This window comes from Canis lupus, chromosome 13 (genome assembly GCF_003254725.2).
Source record: "Canis lupus dingo isolate Sandy chromosome 13, ASM325472v2, whole genome shotgun sequence".
NCBI classification, from domain to species: domain Eukaryota; kingdom Metazoa; phylum Chordata; class Mammalia; order Carnivora; family Canidae; genus Canis; species Canis lupus.
Window position 1 is genome coordinate 55,876,933 of NC_064255.1, and position 16,601 is coordinate 55,893,533.

Here is a 16,601-nt window from a genome sequence, read left to right on the forward strand (position 1 = left end):
TCTGAAATTGATGACAAGCAGATCTGAGTACCTCATTATGGTCTTTCTGTGATCTTGCATTTCTTCTCTTCCAGAATTATGAATAAGATAGAGAGAGAAGAAATAGATTATATGGAGTCTTTCAGAGTCTAGCTTAAGGATTGGAGTACACCATTTCCTTTAATATCTCATTGAATAGAATTCTTCACATAAAAATATTTAGCAAGAGTGTGGGGAATATAGTGTTTAGGTATTTCCAAGAGAAAAGGAAAAACCGCTTGGTGAATAGGTATCATAGGTTTCTGTTACATAAAAGTAAGGGAAAATATACTTTAAAATCTGAGTATTTTAAACAGGAGAGCATTGCAAAGGAGAGATTTAAGATGGAAGAAACTAGAAATGACATCTGTTTGTGCCATTATACATATCTAGATAAAAAAAGAAATAAAGTTGAAATATGGAGAGTAAATACCAGGTATCAGAAATATCATCGAAGGATAATTATTATCTTAGAAGACTGAATGAAAAATGATGGAATTAGAAATACATTTTCAGATTTCTCACTTTGAAGACAAGGTGAGTAGTTTGCCATGGCCATATATATAATATTTTTTATTTATATATTAGTGAAAGCCTGAAAAATGGATGAAATCTACTTACTCTTTTTTCATTTATTTATTCATCAAATATATACTTAGCGTTGAGTTCCAGGTATGATACATGATACAAAAGATTAAAAAATACAAGAAACCGAATCCCCAACATGTAGAATCTCATCTCTACTATTACAATAACAATTGTTTAAAAATTAAAATCCAATATGATAAATAAACCTAGAAAGGCATTATTATTGCATTAACACTGGATGATTATACATCAGATTATTCTTAACGTTGGTTTTCACTATGAGATGATTATACATGGGTTTGATTTTTTTAAATTTATGTCTTCTATTATTTAAAGCTTATTTTTTTAAGATTTTATTTATTTATTCATGAGAGACACACAGAGAGAGGCAGAGACACAGGCAGAGGGAGAAGCAGGCTCCATGCAGGGAGCTCCATGTGGGACTTGATCCCGGGACTCCAGGATCACGCCCTGGACTGAAGGCAGGTGCTTAACCACTGAGCAACCCGGGCTGCCCAGTTTATGTCTTCTAAATTAACAACAGTGAAATATGTAACAAAATAAAGGCATCTGATAAAGTCAAATGGAGTTATTCGATTGCTGAGTACTTTGGGGTAACTTTAATTTTTTTTCTGACATTTTTCATGCAATAGAAACTAAGAGTAAAGAGATTTTTTTTTTCAAAGACAATTCAAGCAGTAAAGCTTACCAGATATAAAGCAAGGACCCTAGGAAACTCCAAGATTTATGAGTAGGAAAAAGAGATAAAGAAGGTGGAATCTACAAAAGTGATCAACAATTATATGTCCATTGATTGACTTTTGAAAGAACTGCACTCTAGTGAAACATAGACTAATCAGCTGAGGCCTAAGCTGAAAATGAGAAAGAGTTGCAGTTCATAAAGATTACTCAATTTGGTGGAAAAAATTAAATACATATGTAACTGTTTTTTTTATTGCAATGAATACTTAAAACAGGTAATGGTATAGGTAATGCATTTGCTTACTTATAACTTTTGTAATATAATATTCTGTTATTAAACATTACATAACATATTTTTGTGAAACAGTGTTAATCATTGTAAAATAATTAATGTTTTCATTAAAATTGTCCTGCATTCTTATTGTTGTTATTATTGATTTGCTGCTACTTTCTCAGCTTATAAACGAAGGTTATAAATTCCTTTGTTAATTCTAATTCAGCTTCTCTTAAATGAAGACATTCATTTTAAGGACTTTCAAGCACTTTTGACAATCTATGGAATAAAACTCTAAACTTCTAATCTGTAGCCTTTCCTTCTTTTGATCTCCCTAATGGAAAACCATGATGTATGTCACTGACACTCTGAAACTTATCAGAGTAAAATAGGGCAAAACACCTTCCCTATCAAATTAATGGTGTGCACTACACTGACATTGAGACAAGGTGTCTCTCAACAGATTCCTTATGTTTTCTTTCCACATCGAGGAGTTTATTTAGCAGATAAAAACCTGCCACAAAGTGTTAGTAAAAGAACAGTACACAAGAAACTCTGAAGAGGAGAAAATACTCTCAGATCATAGTGCTAGTATTCCATAAAAAGTATTTCCCTTTATAATTGAGAAGGAGTCAAATGCTTGAAAATAACTGAGCACACACTATAAGAGCCTTTCTTTAACAGTCAGAAAGATAGTAAGAAAGTAAATTGTAGGGATGCCTGGCTGGCTTGGTTGGCAGATCATGTGACTTGATCTTGGGGTCATTAGTTCAAGCCCCATATTGAGTGTAGACATTACTTTAAAAAAAAAAGAAAAAAGAAAGTGAATTCTAGTGAGTCTGGATTTGTCTTTGAAATAAATTTCTCTGATATAAAGAACAAAAAATTTATTGTTAAATAATTTATTATACAAAATGGAAGTTCACTAAATGGCTCAATCAACTCTATAATATGTTGCCTACTTTATTTTTTAGTTTTAATTTTGATTCCTATCATAAACCACCCTAAATTATATTTATTTTTCAGGAATTTTTATAAGGATATCTAATTTACTGATTAAAACCATAAAGTTAATTTTTTCTCTAATCCATTGAATAACAAATTAAGGTTTATATAAAATGTCATCAATTTTAGCCCATTTTAGTTTTATCATAAGTCATAAATTGAGCTTTTTATCTGATATAAAAGAGGAACTATATATTTTATGATGTAATGTGATAAATACAACCATTAATGAAACACTCAAAAGTAGTTTATTAGAAATTAAATTTGTGCTCTAACTTATCAGATTATATTGATAGAATGATTATTTTTTTAAAGATTTTGTTTATTTACTCATGAGAGACACACAGAGAGCGGCAGAGACATAGGTAGAGGGAGAAGCAGCCCGTGTGGGACTTGATCCCAGGACCACCAGGATTGCAACTTGAACCAAAGGCAGAAGCTCAACTATTGAGCCACCCAGGTGCTCCTGATAGTGTGATTTTTAAAGTCATCCCAGTTCCAGAATATGATTTATGAGTTAATTTACATACATCCTTAATACCAAGAAACAATACTTAATCCTCTGATCTCTACAAGGGCTATTGCATTTCCCATATAAAATTTATAGATTGGGGGGCGGGGAGGGTTGCCTGGATGTCTCAGTCAACTGAGCATGCAAATCTTGATCTCAGCTCAGGTCTTGATCTCAGGGTCATGAGTTCAAGTCCCATGTTGGGCACTACAAAAAGCAAAAGAGATTTCTATCCTCTACTAGATATCAGAAAGGGAGGGGTGTCAGAATGGAAAAGCTACAGTTATTGGAGCTGGTAAAACAGTAAAGTACAACTTTTTTGTACTAGTACTAAAGTAAAGCAATACTTTAAGCAAGCAAGTTGGACTCTCAATTAGTGTAAAAAATAGTGTCCTTCAAGAAATGGAAATTGAAAAAAACATTTAAAAAATTAATCAAGCATGATGGCCTTTTTTTCCCCAATTGCAAACCCTCCCTCAAAAATTCATAAGTGTTGTACTCAGGTTTTTCATTTATCACCAATATCATTTATAGTAGTTATACAAAGGTTATGTCCATGGAAACACCTTTCTGTGTTTTTTGGTCATTCATGCTGATCTACTTTTGGTAACCTTTTGGCAAGAGTCTGGGTCATTCTATGTGAAGAATGACTTACAAAAAAGCATACTATTTAAAAAATAATTACTCTAAACCTAATGCCCATTTTTAGTTCTCCTAGTCTTGTAGAGACATTGAAGTCAGTAAAACAAAAAACACATTTTGGTCAACAAAAGTGAAACATCCAGGCCTATCAGACCACTGAAGACCATATCCCACATCTAATCAATGTGTATTTGTGTATAATTCTCACTGAATGACTGTTAACATTTATTCCATGGAAAATTATTGCTTGTATGTACAAGGGAAGGATTACAGCATAAGGCAGTCAGATGTCTTGAGTTAACGCTCTTGCTCCGCCATTAGTAGTTGTGTAGTCTTGGATAATTTATCTTTTTCGTGCCTGCTACTCAATTTCTAAAATAGAGATTACAGCAATGCCTAATTCACTGAGTTCTTTTTTTTAATAAATTTATTTTTTATTGGTGTTCAATTTGTCAAAATACAGAATAACACCCAGTGCTCATCTCGTCAAGTGCCCACTTCAGTGCCCACCACCCAGCCACCCAGTCACCCTCCCCCCCCGCCCTCCTCCCCTTCCACAACCCCTAGTTCGTTTCCCAGAGTTAGGAGTCTTTATGTTCTGTCTCCCTTTCTGATATTTCCCACTTATTTTTTCTCCTTTCCCTTTTATTCCCTTTCACTATTTTTTATATTCCCCAAATGGATAATTTATCTTTTTCATGCCTGCTACTCAATTTCTAAGATAGAGATTACAGCAATGCCTAATTCAATGAGTTCTTTTGAAGATTAACTGAAATAATATAAATAGACTCTTAAAACTATTCCAAAGTTCAAAATAAGCATGCAGCAGATACTGTGGTATAATGTTAACTATTTATCATAATTACAGAGTAAAATTTGTCTTTTTTTTAAGATTTTATTTATTGATTGATTTATTTATGACAGACACACACACACAGGGAGAGATAGAGAGAGAGAGAGAGAGAGAGAGAGAGGCAGAGACACAGGCAGAGAGATAGGCAGAGAGAGAGAAGCAGGCTCCATGCAGGGAGCCCGACGTGGGACTCGATCCCTGGTCTCCAGGATCACACTCTGGGCTGAAGGCGGCACCAAACTGCTGGGCCACCGGGGTTGCCCTAGAATTTGTCTTTATGGTGAGATCTTCATTTGCCTACACAGTACTGTTTATAAATCACAAATTTGCCTTTATTCTCTTAGATAAGAAAGAGAAATTTGTAGGAGGATCCTTGGAAGAATTAGAATTGTCTTGTTTTGCTTTGTTTTTGATTGTCCTAGAAGAGCCAAAGTGTTCAGAAGATAAGTGTTTCTGGGGAGTGAAGAAAAATTTATCTAGATCCAATGACCTAAGGGATCCAAATGAAGTTGTAGCAGACTTTTGGATCTACCATAAGGTTAATTCATGAGATTAAAAAGGGAATGCCATAGACCTTAAAATCAGGTTAGTTACGATAGTATCAAAATCTTTATAAATGGAATGTTTGCAAAATTTTCACATTTTCCTTATTTTAACTTTTCTATCACTATATAATTAAGTCAAAATCTTAGCTTATTTTGTCTTACAAGTTAATTTTTAGTTTTGTTTGAATTATGAAATTGCTTTAGCTATGCTTAAAACGAAACAACAAAATAGATTTTACACCCTTTTACTTTTAAAAAATACTTTATTATTTATGGCATTATTGACATATAATCTACTCTTTTAAAGTACAACTCAGATTTTAGTATATTCACAGTTGTGTAAATATCACTAATATCTAATTTTTAAAGATTATTATCATCACAAAAAGAAACTTCATACCAGTTAGTAGTCACTGCCCATTTTACTCTCCCTTCACCCCTGGAAACCACTAGTCTACTTTCTGTTTTTATGGTTTTGCATATTCTGGACTTGTCACATAAGTGGAATCATAAAATGTGGTCTTTCATGACTAGCTTCTTTCACTTAGCACAATGGCTTAAAAGCTCATCCAATATTATAACATGCATCAGTACCTCATTCTTTTTTATTGCTCAATAATATTCTTTTGCATGACTTTTCTTTGTTTATTTATTGTTTACCCATTCATCATTCCATAGTCATTTGTTTTGTCTTATTTTTGGACACTATGACTAGTGCTGCTCTGAATATTCATGTACAAGTGTTGACCTATGTTTTCACTTCTCTTTGATCTATACCTAAGAGTGGAATTGCTGAGTCTCATGTTAACTATGTTTAACATTGTGAGGAAGGATAGTTTTCCACTGTGGCTACAGCTTACTTTACCAGCAGCAGTTTACAAGGATTCCAATTTCTCAACATTCTTGCCAACATTTATTACTATATGTCTTTTTGGTTACAGCTTTCCAAGTGTATATAAAATGGTATCTCATTGTGGTTTTCATTTGCATTCATCTAATAAGTAATGAAGCTGAACATCTTTTCATGTGCTTATTGATCTTTCATATATCTCCTTTGGAGAAAATGTCTATTGAAAACATTTGCTCATTTTTAAATTGGGTTATCTGTGTTTTAATTGTTGATTTGTAGTATCCTCCTCACTAACAATTTTAATTGGTGTTGGGAGGAACAAGTTTGGTACTAATAATGGAAGTGAAGTAAGAAATCATCTGTGAAGAAAAAGTAAAGTAACTACTACATATTTGACAAATAAATGTGGATAGGAATTAATTTTTTCAACATTTATGGACTACCTTCTAGTTCCGAGATATTGATATAGGCACTCAGCTGACAGTTGTAATTTGCCTTGCAGATCTTATACTGTAGACAAATAAGGAAATCAATTATTGGTATCTCATCTGTTACTGATAAGCACCTAGAAATAAACAAACAAAAAAGTTGTCATGAAAAGGAATATCTGAGTGAGCAGGGAAACTTTTTCTGATGAAATGGCACAGGCCTAGGACCTTAAAATAGCAGCCTTCAAAGGAGCCAACAGAGATGATTGTAGGCAATGGCAACAGTAAGAAAAGACATCAGGACAACAAAATGGTTGCGAGTTTGGGAAGAAAAATAAGAAGGCCAATGTAGCTGGAGTTTAGCGGGAAGTAAAGAAGTTAGGGATGTCTGGGTGGCTCAGTGTCTGGGCATGTGTCTTTGGCTCAGGACATGATCCCGGGGTCCTGGTATTGAATCATTCTTCAGGTTCCCTCACGGAGTCCGCTTCTCCCTCTACCTGTGTCTCTACCTATCTTTCTGTGTCTCTCATGAATAGATAAATAAAATCTTTTAAAAAGAAGTTTTAAAAAATGGTGGTAGAAGACCACATAGCACCTTGTGTGCTATGGTTAGAAATTTAGATTTTCTTCTAAATGTCATGAGAAACTATTAAAAGATTTTAAACAGGAGAGCAAAAGATTTAATTTTCTTTGTAATAAGATCATGTATGTGGTAAATGGTAATGGGAAGACAAAAGTAGAAGCATAGAGGTTGTGTAGGAGATTATATAGCAGTCAGGAGAGAAGATGTTGCCTTGAACTCTGGTGGTGATCACTGTGATGTAACAGTGTGGACAGATTTGGAAGCTATTTTGGAAATAGAGCTAATGGCATTGTTGGACTGGCTGATGAGGAGATTATGAGAATAGTGAAGAAAATGGCAGAATTCTTTCTAGTTGATTTCAATTTTTATGGCTTATAAAACTTCTATCTTTATAAAAAATATATTTTTTAATCTGGGTGAATCCCTACTCGTGCTATTTACTTAATCAGGAAAAGAAAGATCATTATTGTTGATAAATAGTAAGGAAAGTGATTTTCTTCTATGAAACATTTTTTTGACACAATCTTTCAATAAAAAGCCCAACAGGAATTCCAATTGGAAGCCTAGGGATATACAGTCTAGGTAAAAATATTCTAGGCTGGGCACTGGGTGGCTCAGTCAGTTACAGGTCTGCCTTCAGCTCAGGTCATGATCCCAGGGTTCTGGGATCCAGCCCCACATCAGGCACCCTGCTCAGAGGGGCGTTTGTTTCTTCCTCTGTCTCTGCCCCTCCCCTTGCTCACCGCTTTCTTTCCCTCTCTCTCTGTCAAATAAATATATAAAATCTCAAAAACACAGATTCTAGTCTGGAATCTTGGAGAAATTTTGACTTTGCTGTTCTTTTATGCCTCCAACCAACTATAGTTTACCCAAGAAAGTAAAGATGATTTTACCTTAGAACATGAGATATTCAGCAAGACTGTGTAAATGCTTGCATAAATAATAATTAAGAATTAGTCAGCAGCCAGGTTGATGTGTAGATTCTATTTCTGTAATCACTAGATGTTAAGGTACCTTGACTGGTTTTCTATCAAGACTACTACTGGAGAAATAGCACAATGAAAGACTAAGGACAAGGATGTACTGATGTCCCTTAACCCTTCTTTTCTTTGACAACAGCTAATCTAACAAATATCAACAACCAAGTTCAGATTGTCCCAGATGTCCTGAAGTAGCTAACCTCAGGAGAACCTACGTTTACTTGATTTTCATCATTCTCCTTGCTTGCTCGTGACTAGAAGAGAAATTTTATCATGTCAAAGTGTCAGAAATATTCTACAATGATTGCTGCAATCACTGGAAAAAAGAACTCTGGAACCTTGACTACTTTATCATCACACCAGCCACTGAACTCTTTTTCTTGGATATATTCCTGGTGACAAATACTTAAAACGTCATTTAATGATAGGAAGCAGGTTGTGCAACATTTGTACTGCATCTGCTAAATCTGCCCTAAACTGGAGCATGCGTTTGCTGATGTGTAGAAAGTGTGACCATTTTAACAAGTATCCTTTTATTAAAATTAGTTAGGTTCCTCAAGATTGTTTATTATTTTCCTATCAAATCTGTGAGAAGTAGAGCAAATCCCCATAGTCTGAATGGGGGGGGGGAGTTGATTAAATATAATATTTAGATCTAATCCTGAAACAGGTGGATCATAAATAGAGTATGGAATATTCAGAATAAAAGAGGGGAATTATACATGAGATTTGGTTCAAGTATTCTGGCATCATATTCTAATCTTACCCTACCCATGTGGTTTGATTAAATGACTGAATTTACCTAAATTGCCATTAAGCAATCTGCTTGATATATCATGATAGTTCTTTATTCTTCCTCAGATACTTTTACCCATTATGAATACTATAGACATCCCAGGTCTTATTTCTGGGTTGACCGGAGTTGAACTGAATTGTTATCAGGCCACTTGTTCAAAAACAGTTATTCAAGTATTTAAAAAAAAAAGATGAAAAAATAGGAAAATAGAAAGTTAGTTCTGTTTTCCTTCATACATGTTTTTATGTCCAGTTTATTTTACAAGTTTGATCCCCAGAAGTATAGTTTATTGGCCAGTACTTTTTTATCCTAAGCCATGGAAGCTAGGCAGTAAATACCTTAAGCCAAAAAAATATATATAATCTGTGTGTTTGAGGCTAGACTGTGTGACTGGGGCTTAGTGGTTCACCTAAATAAATTGCAGGAAAGGCAGTTGCCTGATATTCAAAAACTTGAATACCATCAGGATTCTATCTTCTGACCTTGTTTCTTTCTATACATTGGTTCTATTCACTTCTATTATAGTTTGATCTATGATCATAAGGAAAAATGAGATGAAAATGTAACAAGGGTGAGAGGAGCACATATGGCTATGGGAAATTTAACTACTACAATCCCACTATTTAATTATTAAAACTGAAGAAGTTATTTCTCTCAGCTCTACTTCAAAACAATCCTGAAATAGGATTTTAATTCACCCAGCTTGTTTGCAGCCCTTAGACCAATCTGGATGGCAAATGATTGCAATATCAAGATTGGATTTCCTTGGATCATGTTCCTACAAATTATACCACATTATAGGATGTGGAGAAAATGAATCATATAGGAAGATCTCAGCTCCCACTTGACAAAAGTAATAAAATAGGGTAAAGATAGTTTCTGCAAAAAAAGAGAAACTGGAGTTTCTGATACATAGGTCATTACTAGAGCTGCTATACTGTTACTAGAGCAATTAGAGTAACAAATATGCAGTACCCAAAGTGCTGGCTACTGGCAATAGTGAAGAAAACTCATAGAAGTTGAGTGCTTCAGGAGCATGGATTGCGAAACAAGAGAAAGAAGGGAGAAAGGAAGGAAGGAAGGAAGGAAGGAAGGAAGGAAGGAGAGAAGGAAGGAGGGAAGGAAGGAAGAGAGAGAAGAAAAAGAAAGAAGAAGAAAGAAAGAAAGAAAGAAAGAAAGAAAGAAAGAAAGAAGAAAGAAAGAAGAAAGAAAAAAAAGAAAGAAAGAAAGAAAGAAAGAAAGAAAGAAAGAAAGAAAGAAAGAAAGAAAGAAAGAGAAAGGGAAGGAAGGAAGGAAGGAAGGAAGGAAGGAAGGAAGGAAGGAAGGAAAAATGGACCAACTTAGAACCCTTCCTTGCAAGTATTAGTCATTTTTATTATTAGATAGTAAATATTGTTAAATTTCATGTATCTCTTAAAGTGTGAGGTGATTTAATTCACTTAGAAAAAACTATTTTGCTTCTGTAGTGTTCAAGATACCTAAAGAAATTAGGCAAAGGCAACAATATTTTTCAGACCTACACTTCATTTGAAGTTTCTAAATCTGGTGGACTATACTAATTAACTGCACTCTACAGCTTTTTTGAAAAGTGGAAGATAACTGTATTTTCTTTTACAGATGGGTGACCCAGAGGCAGAGAGCTTAAGTGACTTTGTAAAAAAACATATAGCATCATTCATGTGTAGAAGCAAGCATTGACGCTAAGGATGGACACTCAGCCTGTTTCTTTAACCACCCAGCTAACTGCTACTCCTTAAATAGAAAAGCTAGTGATTCATGTCCTCTGTTTCTTGCTATTTAATTACCTGGAATCAGAATGGGGTCTAAGAACAATTACCTTCTGAATTTATTTTTAAAAGCCTATATTTGAGATGCTTTACAGAAATCTGAATCAAATGTAAAAAGTTCTGTGCTGTGGTTGGGATAAATCTATGTCATTAAGAGAAATAAAGTTTCAGTAATATATGAAAGACAATTTGCACTTGGAAAATGTATGAATGTCCTGAAATTGATTTCACCCACAAAGTACAACCTGTTTCTAAGAAAAACGGTCTTGGAAGAAAAATGTTAGGCACATAAAAAGTGCATTAAAGGTATTTATACAAAAGTAAACTTTAAATGAACTCTTTATAAAACTACAACTACTAGAGCGGACTTGTAAATCAGACCAACATTAAACAACTGCAACAAATGTATGTGTCAATACCGCAGTGGTAGCACTTGGTTTACAGACCCTGAAGCTGTAAGATAGAGTAGAATTCAGGCTGTTGCAGGAACTGGAAACTAGAGGAAGCAGTGACACACAGTTGCAATGAAAATGCGTACAAAAGTTTTAAATCTTTTGTTCAGAATTAATTTTCCACTCCAAAATTTAAATGAAGGATCTTCATCTAAAAAGAGAGAAAGTTTACTCTATATGCCATTATTATGTCCTATTTTCTGATCATGAAGAATATTTTTGTTCATTTTTAACTAAGATGTTACTAATAATTCATAAAATTTATGTTTATGGAAATGCCCATAAACAGACACTGATATAAACATGCTAAACATGGCTTTACACTTTAGTGTCTTTCACTATATATACAATGGTAGCAATTACATATGAAAGTGTAAGTACAAAATTAAAATATAATTTTATTTCAATGTGACATAAGCACTATTTTTATATCACTGACTTCCAAAAATATTGATTTTGAATTTACAACCCAAAACTCCTGTGTTCAAATCCACAATCTGCCAATTTCTAGCTCTGCCATCTTGAGCAAAGTAGTGAACTTCCCTGAGACAAAATTTTCTCATAGGGAATATGAAAAAAAAAAAAGTTTCAAGGGATTTTCTTTAAAAAATGTGTAAGTAAATGTATATAAGTAGCTACCACAATGCATTGCATATAGTAAACATGTATTGCTCCTAATATGAGTCATGACGACTGTTTTTAGTTGGATTTTCTCATACTTAAATATATGCATTTAAGTACACTGTACTACCTCAATAAGTCCTCTAAATTGTTTTGTATGTGGTACTGGCACAAAAACAGACACATAGATCAATGGAACAGAATAGAGAATCCAGAAGTGGACCCTGAACTTTATGGTCACCTAATATTCGATAAAGGAGGAAAGACTATCCATTGGAAGAAAGACAGTCTCTTCAATAAATGGTGCTGGGAAAATTGGACATCCACATGCAGAAGAATGAAACTAGACCACTCTCTTGCACCACACACAAAGATAAACTCAAAATGGATGAAAGATCTAAATGTGAGACAAGATTCCATCAAAATCCTAGAGAAGAACACAGGCAACACCCTTTTTGAACTCGGCCACAGTAACTTCTTGCAAGATACATCCACGAAGGCAAAAGAAACAAAAGCAAAAATGAACTATTGGGACTTCATCAAGATAAGAAGCTTTTGCACAGCAAAGGATACAGTCAACAAAACTCAAAGACAACCTACAGAATGGGAGAAGATATTTGCAAATGACACATCAGATAAAGGGCTAGTTTCCAAGATCTATAAAGAACTTATTAAACTCAACACCAAAGAAACAAACAATCCAATCATGAAATGGGCAAAAGACATGAACAGAAATCTCACAGAGGAAGACATGGACATGGCCAACACGCACATGAGAAAATGCTCTGCATCACTTGCCATCAGGGAAATACAAATCAAAACCACAATGAGATCCCACCTCACACCAGTGAGAATGGTGAAAATTAACAAGGCAGGAAACCACCAATGTTGGGGAGGATGCGGAGAAAGGGGAACCCTCTTGCACTGTTGGTGGGAATGCGAACTGGTGCAGCCACTCTGAAAAACTGTGTGGAGTTTCCTCAACGAGTTGAAAATAGACCTGCCCTAGGACCCAGCAATTGCACTGTTGGGGATTTACCCCAAAGATACAGATGAAGTGAAACGGCAGGACACCTGCACCCCGATGTTTCTAGCAGCAATCACCACAATAGCCAAACTGTGGAAGGAGCCTCGGTGTCCATCGAAAGATCATTGGATAAAGAAGATGTGGTTTATGTATACAATGGAATATTCCTCAGCCATTAGAAACGACTAATACCCGCCATTTGGTTCAACGTGGATGGAACTGGAGGGTATTACACTGAGTGAAATAAGTCAATCAGAGAAGGACAAACATTATATGTTCTCATTCATTTGGGGAATATAGATAATAGTGAAAGGGAATTGAAGGGAAGGGAGAGGAAATGGGTAGGAAATATCAGAAAGGGAGACAGAACATAAAGACTCCTAACTCTGGGAAACGAACTAGGGGTGATGGGAGGAAAAGAGGGCGGGGGAGTGGGGGTGAATGGGTGACGGGCACTGAGGGGGGCACTTGACGGGATGAGCACTGGGTGTTATTCTGTACGTTGGCAAATTGAACACCATTAAAAAATAAATTTATTATTAAAAAAATGTTGAATAATAACTAATACCTCCTTTTTATTAAAAAAATAGACTCAGATATCTTTTTTCTAATCTCAAATTTGTAGGAACTAAAAATAAGAAGCTCCAAAAGATAGATTTTCTCACCCTTCTTTTAGGACAGAAGTTTTTGGTTGGGCTTCAGTTGCATGTGTTTGAATTCTATAAATGATGCTTCCCTGATGAAACTGCTTCCATTTAATGTTTCTTAATTTATTTGCATATGATCTTTATAATGAAGATAATAATAGCATCCATAAAGAGATGAGAACAGTTCCTGGCATGTCGACAGTTCCTAAAATAGTTTAGGTATATGTATGTACAACATGGGATAATAATGCTAATAGCATTCCATGATTCCTGTTAGAATGTGGTGGCTGTTATTTTCCTACATGCTTAATTTTATAAAGTAAATCTTAGAATTGCATAACATGAAGAAAGCATGAATTCTGGAGAAATAAAATTCTGAGTTTAGTACTTAGCCATTCCAGCTGTATGGTTTTAAAAATATTTAGTTATTTAGTGATACAAATCTCTGATCTCCAGAGGAATGATGGTGTTCATTATATCTAGTTTATGTTTCTTGCACAGAATAAGTGAAAATGGACCTTACTAATATAGTATTATCCAGTAATAAATATGATCCAGTAATTCCACTACTGGGTACTTACACAAAGAATATACAAACACTAATGAAAAAGACATACACACCCCATGTTTTCTTTTAAGATTTTATTATTTATTCATGAGAGACACAGAGTAAGAGAGAGGCAGAGACACAGGCAGAGGGAGAAGCAGACTCCATGCAGGGAGCCTGATGTGGGACTTGATTCTGGGACTCAAGAGTCATGCCCTGGGCCAAAGGCAGGCGCTAAACCACTGAGCCACCCAGGATCCCCACATCCAGTGTTTATTGCAATATTATTTACAATAGCCAGTTATGGAAGTAACCTAAATGTCCATTGATAGGTGAATGGATAAAGATATGGCATATATATACAATGGAATATTACTCAGTCATCACAAAGAATGAAATTTGCTATTTGCAACAACATAGATCTAGAGAGTACAACATGAAGCAAAATAAGTCAGAGAAAAACAAAACACCATATGACTTCATTCACCTGTGGATTTAAGAAACAAATGAACAAAATAAGAGATACCAACCACAAAACAGATTCTTAACGATAGAAAACGATAATTAACATATGATTTACAATAAAGTATCCATGACCTATCGTATTAGTATTTTGGGAACATCTGTATTTAAAAGAAAGTTTAAGGTGAGAAGGGAAATCACTAAAAATCTGGTTTAATGGAATTGGGACATTTTAATATTTAGGTTTTATGCCACAATCCATATCTCCCTGTACAAATCTAATCTATGTGTGAAGCTGGTTTTGGTTTATATGTGATGTATATCCCTTGAGATGTTTCCAAATCCATACAATTGGATAGGGCAATGTCATATAATAAACTTCAAAAATGTGTTACTTATTATTAAAAGTAAAGATTTTAAGATATTTTAAATATTTAAAAGTTTATCTGATTCAGCTCAAACTTGATAATAAGAAAAATCCCAAATAGAATTATTATAATTTCATGTTGACTACTGGAAACAGATGGTGACATTTTCTATCTGTCCAATTAAATAGAAAGAAAATTAGCTAGATGTTGTTTAATATTTTTCTAAAGAATTATACTATAAAATGATATAAAAGGTCAAAATCAGTCTGTGGTTAATATGTTCATTTCATCAGTGTTGTAATGAGAAACAGAACATTATCTGCTTTCAAAAAGAGGTTATTTTAGGAGGAAAAACAATTACTCAATAAATGATAAAGAAAAATATTTGCATAGTCCTTGAAAGTAGTTTAAAATCATCTAAACTGAAATTATAGTTTTAAAGCCTGCTCAGGTAAATGCTAGATTGGAGAGTTATTAATTTATAAATGATAATAATATAAAATAATAAATAGTATTTATCAATAGACTGATAGAGTATAATGTTTCCTAGACTAATCAATCATTGTCATCTGGATTTTAAGAACTTTTTTATTCAGGCAACCCTGGTTGCTCAGCGGTTTAGCGCCACCTTCAGCCCAGGGCGTGATTCTGGAGACCCAGAATTGAGTCCCACATTGGGCTCCCTGCATGGAGCCTGCTTCTCCCTCTGCCTGTGTCTCTGCCCCTCTCTCTCTGTGTATCTCTATGAATAAATAAATAAGATCTTTAAAAAAAAAGAACTTTTTTTTATTGATTAGTTGTTAAGATATTTTTATTTACATAGTTTCTATAAATTCTAATAAATTTGTCAAAGTAGGATTAAATAATATCTTTAATAAAATAAAAATCAATGAGGAATGAATAATTTGTTTATTTTTAAATGATTTTTAAAATGTATTGATGAATTAGGTTTGCTAATATTTTGTTGAGGATTTTTGCATCTGTGTTCATCAGAGATATTGGCTTGTAGTTTACTTTCTTGAATGAATAATTTTAATTGTACCTTCAGGTAATCAAACAATATTAATGAGGTACAACTCACAAAAGCTATGAGAGGATGGTTTTGAAATAAGATTTAATATGTGAAAATGTGTTTTGATTAATACGTAGAAAATATTTTGTTTCATTTCTGCACTCTGATTACAAGTTACACTCTTAATTGGTTTTAAAACTATAGATAAAGGGAGATATGACATGTCCATGCCCGCACTGAATAGAGACTAAGTCCAAATGTATATGGTAATCTTTTAAAAAGTAAAACTATAATTTGTGAGGTAAACAGTATGTAGCATTACTTCATTCACTCATCATGTGTTTATTGGGCTATTGTAATTTGCCATTATATCCTCTGAAAGTAGATAAATAAAACAGAGAAATGAAGAGATATTTGGTAAAATTTCATTTCATTCATTCACTTATTATTTCATTCATTAACAACAACAAAAAACAGTTGCATGACTATTACTTTCCAAACAACATTCTAGGCCCTGGGAGGGTGGATATAGAGAGTCATTTCAGTCACTGAACTTAAATTCTGGAGGCAAGGGAAGGGGCAGACAATAAGCACAATCAGTAAAATATATGTTATATGGCAATGATTTTCACAGAGACAAATAAATAGATAAAAATAGAAATGGGGATGGTGGCAGTTGTCAAAACATAAAAAATGGAGAAAGGAAGACCTTACTGAGAAATGACATTTACTACATATTGAAGGTGAGTATGCAAGTCACTTAGATATAGAATTATGGCATTCCAGGGAGAAGAGACAGAAAGTACGAACACCTTGAGAAGGAGAATATAGCTTCATGTTCAGGAGAGAAGTTTAAGGTGGCTTGTGTAGAGTAAGGCAGGGGGAAGCTAATAGATGTCAAAG

General features: G+C 34.1%; 1 long non-coding RNA gene across 1 annotated transcript in view; it reads left to right on the forward strand.

Annotated features, from left to right (window-relative positions):
- The window catches only part of LOC112652302 (uncharacterized), a 63,308-nt gene extending 47,199 nt beyond the window's left edge, over positions 1-16,109 (forward strand). Inside the window, exon 3 of the long non-coding RNA XR_003131345.3 lies at positions 8,119-16,109. This is a non-coding gene — a long non-coding RNA (uncharacterized LOC112652302). The remainder of the gene's footprint in view (positions 1-8,118) is intronic.
- The last annotated feature ends 492 nt before the right edge of the window (positions 16,110-16,601 follow it).